Consider the following 9617-nt stretch of genomic DNA (forward strand, 5'->3'; position numbering starts at 1 on the left):
AAAAAGTAAAGCACCTGTATGTGACCTTAAATTCATGAAGGGCAACTGATTGCCTGATTACAAGTTTGGCATAGGTGCTGGAGGCCATGCCCCGCTCTTGCAGGGGTCCCGAGGTCAGTTTCTAGCACAGACATCATGGAACTCACCTGTAACTCCAGCTCCCGCACATCTGACGCCTCGGTGAGCACCTATACTCCTGTGCCCGTACACCTACACAGAAGTAGGCATGTTGTACAAGTAATTAAAAATAATATTTTCCAAGACAAATGTTTGGAGGAGTTCTGTGAACTACAAGTGACCCCGAGTTGATGACTGAACAAAATCAGGAAAACAACACACAGTGCGCCAGACGAAGAAGCAGCAAGCACCGAGAGGGGACATTTATATTATTGACATCAGGACAAAATGAAAAGAGAATTTTAGAAAGTGAAGAAAGCCTAAAATCAATATAAAACATTACCATGAAAATTTCAACCCAGGAGAATTGATTTAAAAAAAAATTGAGAAAATACAAACCAAGCCAAACAAAAAACCTCTTCTCAAATGTGATGAACAAAATGTTTGTCCAGATACACTGATAATTTTAAAGAATGGCTCATCAGTGCACATTATATTTGGTCTCTCAAGAGTCAAAAACAAAGATAAGGCTACAGAAACAGCAAGAGAAAAATGTAGGTTTTACATACAAGGGAAGTTCATAAGACAATTAGTGGGGTTCTTAACAGAAATCTTGTAATCCAGAATGGTATTCCACATTGGCACAACAGGTTTGAAGTGTACGTGGTTTCTAAGTTGTAACAGTTATGATGTTTCATAAAAAAAAAAAAAAAAAAACAGAAACTGAAACACACAAAATATGAAGAAAACAGAATCCATCCAGAAAACAATGAATACAGTAAACTTCTAGGTGCTTCATTATCACGAAATGTAAATAGATAAGAATTCCCAGTCAAAAGCCACAGAATGGCTGGCTGCATGATGTCCTGTACCAGGTTGCTCTTTGCGACCTGAGTCACCCTTTTGCATAGCATATTCTTGATGTATGCACCGCCCACATTCTGTCAGTGACCAAATCGATGGTTATGGCATCCTGTGTTCAGTATACATGGAGTTGAGGACTATGGGTTTCAAGTATCCATTGACCACCTTATAAAGTAACCTCTTCGTGAAAAGGGGATTCCTGTACATAACGACAAAACAGACAACATATCAAGCTGTAAATACGGATGCTGTCAATGCAATGGGCACCTAAATATGTAAAGGAAATACTAAAAGAAACAAAGGGAGAAGTAGACTGTGGTAGCAGGCTATCAACATAGAGAAACCATACCAACATAGGATAAATAAACTCTTCAAAAGCACTGCCCTCCATGAATTAGGTATCTTAGAATAAATGAACAAATTTCTAGGAATCTCTAATCTACAAGACCAAATTATTAAAGTCTGAAGAAGTAAATTATTTGTAAGGTTATTAACAAAATAATAAGAATATTAAGAATATTTCTGTTATAACATGTCCGTTGTGTACCATGAAGAAGGGGAGAAAAAAAGCAGTGGGCTTGGGAAACAGCAGAATATTTTATTATTCCCACTACATAAGTAGAGTTGCTGATCCATCAGAGCCACCAGAGAAGGACTCAGGAGCCCTGTTTCTTCTGGCAGCCCTGAGTAGAGGCTGGACCAGGGTTTATAAACATAAAACCTGAGAGCATCTGGGCCAAATTACAGTTATAATTTTTACTAATCAGAACTTTGGGATTAGGGACTTTCCTAAGCGTTTCATCATTGTCAACTGACATTGAATGTAAATGTTTTTACAAAACAATCAAATTCATTTGTTCTTTCTGTTGTTAGGGACAGGTATTATGTTTTGGGTAACTGTTGTTGCTTTGAGAGGAGGTTTATAAGCTTAGGTAAAACGGAGTCTGAAGTCAAAATGGCAGTACTTAAGGCAAGTTCCTTTTATCTGCTCCTAACACTTTTCCCTAAGCACAGCTCAGAACCTAATGCTAGAATTCTACCATATGTTTAAATAATTAACATTAGTTTTTTTTTTTCCAGATTCTTTCCTACTTTTGTCATGATGTTGTGATACAACCATGTTGGTATAATGTTCTTTTAAAATGTATATGCCTTACCCTTGTTAATTCAAATGCTGATTTTCCCACCCCCAACTCTCTGGTTTCTATCCGGATATTGCATTGTGATACTCATTATAAGCGTCCTGTATCAACTTTGTGTAAACAGGACAAAATAAAGCAACGAGATACAATGTTGTGCAATGGGAGGAACCAGAGACAGGAAAGAGGGGAGGAGCCAGAAGGCAGGAAAGGAGTGGGGAGAGGGAGAAGGGGAGAGGAGAGTGAGGAGAGCAGAGCTGGAGGAGAGATCTTGGAGGATGTGGAGCATGAACCAGACCTAAGATTTCACAAAAAGTAAGTATAATGTGGGAAATCTAAATGTTAGGAAACTGAGGGCTTGGAGGTTTAGGAGGGAGTAAATATTGCCCAGCATTGTGTTCTAGGTTAACTAAAAACCCAGTCTCTGTGTGCTGATTTGGTTATATAGCTGCTGAGGATTAACAGCAGCATTACCAGAAGATAAACCCATAGTAAATATTAATAACTTCCTACAACACAGCCATAAGTTCCTGGTCAGGAGAATGTCACCACACTTTGCAGACTTTTCCATCATGCTGTTTAAACTTTCCAGACACCAGAATTTTGAACCAAATAAAACTCTATTCTGCATACATGCCCAATGTCAGGTATTGTATTAGACTGATGCAAAACTGTTTGAGACGTGAGATCATATGACCACCCAAAGAGCCGTGCTTACCTGTGGCATTCGAAAAAAAGCAAACCATAGAGGCGAAGAGGATGGTGGTTGTCAGGGTCTGAGAACTGGTGGAATGGATGATGTTTGTGAAAGGATGGAAAGTTTCACCTTTTAGGAAAAATAGATAGCAAGATCTCCTGCCCGGCAATTGCAACTGTAGTTAAGTATTTATTTATTTATGAGAAAGAGTAAATTTTAAAGATGTATCCTATTTCTAATTATGTGTCTCTCATCTGTACAAATGCTCTCAGGAGCTCATGGAGAGCAGTAAGGATGTCAGATCCCCTGGAGCAGGAGGTAGGTAGTTGTGAGCCACCTGATGTAGCTGCTGGGAACTGACCTTGGGTCCTTTCAAGGGCACCACTGCGACTCCTTTCCATCCTTTAGACCAGGGTTTCTCAACCTTCCTAATGCTGTGACCCTTTAATGCAGCTCCTCCTGTTGTGGTGACCCCCAGCAGTAACATTATTTCATCACTACTTCATAACTGTAATGTTGCTAGTGTTAGGAATCATAATGTGATATCTAAAATGATGACCCCTCCGCTCCCAGGGTGAGAGCCACTGGTCTAGATCTTCATAGTGTGAGATTACAGGTGTCCACAACTGTGCCCCTGGCACTCATGCATTCCTAACTTCCATAAAAATTGTCGAAAAACTTTGTTTGTGATGGTGATTGTGCTAACTTGATTGGGGTATTCATTTCACCATGTACTTGTACACCAGGACGTCATTATATTACACGCATATTAAGAGCCCCTTATTTTGTAAATCATACACGGGGAAATATACGGGAAATGCATTTAAATGCTTATTCAGAAGAAAAAGAAGTGTTTTATGACAGAGACACACAGTTCAGGCCTAGGTTTCCAGTTTTGAAAATGGTCATATCATCCCTTCATTTCAGGACTTGCAGCTTGAGTCTTATCTATGCCTTTATGTTGTGTGTGGGGGGGGGGTGAGGGCATGTGGGTGTGTGTGCGCGTGCACATCAGTGTCTCTATTCATGTTGCCTAGAGCTGCACCTGAATGTGGGGATGGGGTGGACAGCTCCTCCTACAGGTGAACAGAAGCAAACGACGATACTAATTTTCTTCCTTTTTATAATACTGAAAGTTTATGTTCAGGTCCACCCAGTTTTTAGTTGATAAGCCACAGTTTACAGAACAAATACTGCTCAGCATTTTTCTTCTAAATAATGTTTTAAATGGAGCACATTCCCTGGTGCATGACCTGTGTCCACTTACTGTAATTACAGAATGGTCTCCAATAACAACAATACAAACAAACAAACAAAGATTTTAATATCCAAGCTTACTGAAAACTGCTGCATAGCGATTCAGTAGCGGAGTTTAGATTTCCTCTCAGGGAGCCCTATTTTATTTTTAATTTTTAGAAAAGTGTTTCCAAATATAATACAATGCAAGCACTTCATTAAAACTTCTAATTTTCAAGTCCTGGATTTATTGACTAATATTTATTCTTTTTTTGCTTTTTAAAAAGTTATTTAAAGTCCATAATCAGCCACCAGAAAATCTCTGTTTTCTAGTCTGCAAAATTACAGTATGTCACTTTCACTAGTAGATTAGATCTGGAGAGAGGGGAGTCATCAGTATCTTATATGTGTTGCTGGAATGCAAAACTGCATTTATTAGAAACAAAGGCTACCGTTGCCAATAAGCATAACTGGACTTTCATAGAGCAGCACACTTAAATGGCCTGCTTTCTAGAGAAAGTGATATACCAGCCACCTGCAAAAACCTCTGTTCTGTGAAGTGTAAAATAAATTGAAATAAGTGATATCATCTGCTACCAGGCTCAACAGGGGTAGAAGAAAAAAGAAATAAAGAAAAGAGAAAGAGAGAGAGAAGGCACCTGCCTTCAGAACACGACAGACATGCTCAGAGGTTGCTGGCCTAAGGTGATATTCTAAATTTAAACCTTCATAAAATATATTTCCCAGCTTGGTCTTAGAGCTCTTGACAATGAAAAGGAAGTTATATTTCCTTAATATAATAAAAAACTAAAATGTCTTTATGGATTCAGGAGAACAAAATCAGTTATGTTGAAGAGAGCCAGCAATAGGCACAACCCTAAATCTCCCATTCTGATCCTGGGGATTGGATTGTGCAGGCACTGTGAGCCAGCGTCTCTGCAGTGACTGTGGTTCATGAGAAAAGTGGTTTTATAGATGGAATTAAGGTGATTATTCAGCTGACACTGAGGTTATCAAGGTAGAGATTATCTGAGGTGGGCCTGCTGTCATCATTAGAGCTCTTTAAAGCAGGGTGCCTGCTGCTCTTTTTATTACAGTGTGTGTGTGTGTATCTGTGTGTGTTCTGTGTCCTGCATGAACCATGGGATTCTAGTGGATATCAAAAGACAATTTACAGGAATTGGTTCTCTTCTCCCACTGTATAAATTCTGGAGATCAATGAAACTCAGAGCATCAAGCCTGGCAGCAAGCTTCTTAACCTGTCCAGCCTTGTCACCCACCCTGTGCTCCTCTAATAGGGAGAATTCAGTGAGATTCAAAGTTTAAGAGAATTGAACAGCAGGAAGACATTTTTTAGTGCTGCTTTGGATATGGAAGAGCCGGAGACAAGGACTTGAGAGTCGTCTCTGTCCAACAGCTGAAGAAAAGTGGGGTCTCAGGCCCGCACCCACAAGAAAAAAAGAAAATTTCCAGTGACTGAGTGGGCCTGGAAGAGGATTCATCTCCTGAGCCTCACTTTTAACCATCTCCAAGCTCCTTTTTCTTTACTTTCTAAGTACCTTACTATCCCAGGTATCTACACCCTCATATCAACCAGCTCTGCTCAACCGCTCCCCCATACAGCTAGCATGCTGCAGCATTCCTTTCCTGCTGTTCACTTTCCTTTGTAGCACTGGCTACCAGGCATCACCTCATCTACCCACTCTGTATACTTCCGTATCTTTAACACCTTGCTGTTATGACCTGAGACTGCAGTTTCTTTGCTATCTTTCCACAGAGCCCTGAATAGTACTGGGTATTGAGTTAGAGTGAAATGATGAATAACTGTATGTGTGAGCAATTAACTGCTTCTAGCAAGTGAAAGAAACCGGGGACAGGTAGGTCCCTTTATCCTCAGTTGTGGGTAACCAGGTTCATGTAGATCGTAGTTACACTGTAAACTAAGCTAAGGTGTCTATCTTACATGAGCTAAAACCAATTGCTAGAGTAATAGTCACACCATCTCTAACTCTAATGAATATTCTTGTATTGCTGCTCTTGTTAAAACTAGTTATTAAAGCAACTATATTTTAATTTACACAGATGCTATAGTTTATTTATACAGCCATGGGGGTATACCACAGCAAAGTGATCAAATCAAAATAGTTTACCTGTCTATCAGATCACATACTTACCATTTGTGTGGTGAGAATATGTAATATCCTCTATTGGTTTTCAAGCATGTAAGCACGACAGAGCCCTAAACATTGGTCTTGCCTGGGATTTTGTGCCTTTGACCAACATCTACCCATTTCTTTCCTTTGATCCATGGGGAGGCATGGAGCTTTGTCCCATGGTACAGTGGAGCTCTGAAATGAGGCTGACACTGACTCCAGGGGGTCAGGTGTGGCTCCTGATCCTGTGAGTGCCATTCCTGGTCTTTGGTCCTCTGAGACTGGCATCCTGAGGAACTGGCCTGTTGCCAAGCATGAGGTCTATTGGAGCCTAGAGATGGAGAGATTACCCTGGAGTTTGGGTGCTGTGTGATAAAGCTTCAGACCTGCAAGTCTGGCCTGAACTGTGAATGCAGCTAGCGGTGGATTCATTGAGGACAGCCTGAGACTTAGAGGTGGAATTTGAACCTTCAAGTCCAAAGTTCCTGGGCAAGTGACTGAGGTGGGGTGGTGGAACAACTAACACATAATTAATGATTCCAGGAGGGCTGGAGAGATGGCTCAGAGGCTAAGAGCACTGGCTGTTCTTCAAAGGTCCTGAGTTCAATTTCCAGCAACCACATGGTGGCTCATAACCATCTATAATCAGATCTGCTGATCGCTTCTGGCCTGCTTTCACACATGCAGGCAGAATACTGCATACATAATAAATAAATAAATATTGAAAATAATAATAATTACAGGAAACAGATTTGATCCAGAAATTTGTCATATAGCTAACCATAAAGCAAACCAGGGTAAGCCCATCTTAGTTAAAAGGGGGAGAAATGACTCTTTAGTCTGTAGATTATAATCATATTGGCCATATTAGCTGTATTATGAATTAGAGCTAAAAAGTAAGGTAGAATATTAAGTTTCCTATCATCTAGAAAAGAAATGATATGTACTATCAAATGTTATTGCACTGAAATAGCTAGCCCACATCTGCATAGCATGATATAGCATGCAAAAGAGTTATTTTCTCCAGAAAAAAAAAAAAAGATGAAAGCCAAGATGTTGTCCCAAGAATGAGATTCGAGTCTTCGTTCTGAAACTAAACTGATAAGTATGGAGTTCTTTGAGCTTTGGGAAAAAATTTATCTACTAAAACAAAATGGTCGTATACTTCCAAGGTATGGTTGAAGAGTGAGTGGCAAGAATCCAGCCATCCTTTCTTTGCTCTGCTTCTTTTCCATCATCCTTTTCATTCACCTCCCAGAAGGTACTCCAGAGGCTCAATCAGTGATTAGAAGTCTCTTCTGAAGATTAGCTGTCCCTTTCCTTCAACTCCAACCGGACAAATCCCAGGGGACAGCTCTGGTTACCCTGCTTGGGTCAATAAACTTGAATAGAGAAAGCAGGTCATGAGTGATTCGTGTATACCTGCACACACACACACACACACACACACACACATCTATACACATACTAAATACAAGCATAAGTAAATTAGTGTTTAAAACGTAAAAACTTATAAGGCAAGGGTTTAATATATGGTGCAAATTGAGAAAAACACTATATAAGTGAAACCAATTGAACTACCCCGAATCATTTGAGATAGGACTTTCTACCTAGTTGCAATTTCTAGAGTGAGGTTAGACCTTTCATGGGACTCTCTCATAGCTCCCTCCTTGGTGGGCTTTTTATGTCTGATGAGCTTGGGGCTTTCATCCTGTGCACTGGGGCTCCCTGGATAGTCGGACAGGTATGTTGGTAATATTGCCCTGAATGACTCATGTTGCGGTGCTTGCCAACTAACTAGTTTTTATACTGTTATCCTTTGATACTGATTCGTGGATACATAGTCTACCCTGTCGAGAGCCGTGCAGGAGGAACAGCAGAACAACTCTAGAACTCATGGAATGCAATGCAGTGGTTAGCAGACACACAATGGGTGTCTTGGAGAGGCACAACCCCAAGGACTACGGGTCCTGAGCCCTTCATGCTGTTATGGAGCATAGCTCTGCTTGTTGCCCTTATGGTCACCACATCCCTCATAAGTATGAGTTGTATGAAAACTCTTAAGGGGCCTGTTGTAGGTGCGATTAATATTTATTATTGATATGTCTTCTGGTAAGCTACTGTTAATCCTAAACAGCTGTATACCCAAATCACCACACAGACACTGGAATTTTTTTAAAAATTAACCTAGAACACAATGCTGGGCAATATTTACTCCATCCTAAACCTCCAAGCCCTCATAGTTTCCTAACATTTAGATTTCCCACATTATACTTGCTTTTATTGATGTTAGGTCCAATCCATCTCTCCACATCATTCCAAGATCTCTCTCCGGCCTCTGTTCTCCCAGCCTCTCCTCTGCCCTTCTCTCCTCTGCCTCCCGCCTTCTGTCCTCTGGCTCCTCCCTCTCTTCCTGCTTCCTTTCTATTGCTCAACATTGTGGCTAGTTGCTTTATTTTGGCATGTTTACACAAAGTTGAGACAGGTGATACTTACTCTAAGTATCACAATGTAATGTCCATTGAAACCAGAGAGTGGGGGAGAGAAATCAGCATTTGAATGAACAAGGGTAAAATGTATACATTTCAAAAGAACATTATACCAGCAGGGGCTTCCAGCCCCTCACTGGGCCTATCATCGGCACTCACAATAACAATGCTCCATCTCTTTCAGGCATGGTTGCTGGAGAAGGTTAATGAATGATCCAACCATCACACTTGATAAGAACGTACAGATGTAGATTGTTAGCAACGGCCACCATCCTTAGGAAGAATTTGGAAAAATAGATTGTTTAGCAAGGTTAGGTAAAGATATTTTTGTTCATGGCTCTGATGAAGAAAATCTTAGGGAAAAACGGATTAAGGTTTTAAAGATATTTTTGCTAGTGGCTTTGACGTAAAGAAAATCTTAGAGAACAAATTGAAGTTAAGAAAACTACACTCTTAATAGAATTACCAGGGTCTTTTTGAGGTTGGTGAGCAGAAACACTAGCCCAATTAGCACTGGCTGATACTATACTCTCAAGCTGGGCTAGTGATTGAGGAGACAATTTCCTTATACTTGTTTTTGCCCTCAACTTCCTGATATGATTTAATAAAAAAAAATATTAATGAGTAGATGCACACCTTAAAGATTTAGAGTAGAAATGGATGATTATTTTTATATAAAAATTTAGGTGTGTGATACTTTTAAGATTTTTATAAGATTACATTTTAAGGTAATTCATAATTTGTAAGTTCAAACTACAGCCTGCTGGTAAAGAAAAGCTGGCTGAGAAATTACCTTGCTTGCTCACACTCTTAATGAATAAACAAGTTTCTCATTTACAAATATATATGGGTTCTTGGGAATAACTTGTTTTTCATATTTTCTTTTCATCCATAATACGTAGGTATTGGGAAACATGTTTTT

The sequence above is a fragment of the Meriones unguiculatus genome, chromosome 4 (genome assembly GCF_030254825.1).
Source record: "Meriones unguiculatus strain TT.TT164.6M chromosome 4, Bangor_MerUng_6.1, whole genome shotgun sequence".
Classification (NCBI taxonomy): Eukaryota; Metazoa; Chordata; class Mammalia; order Rodentia; family Muridae; genus Meriones; species Meriones unguiculatus.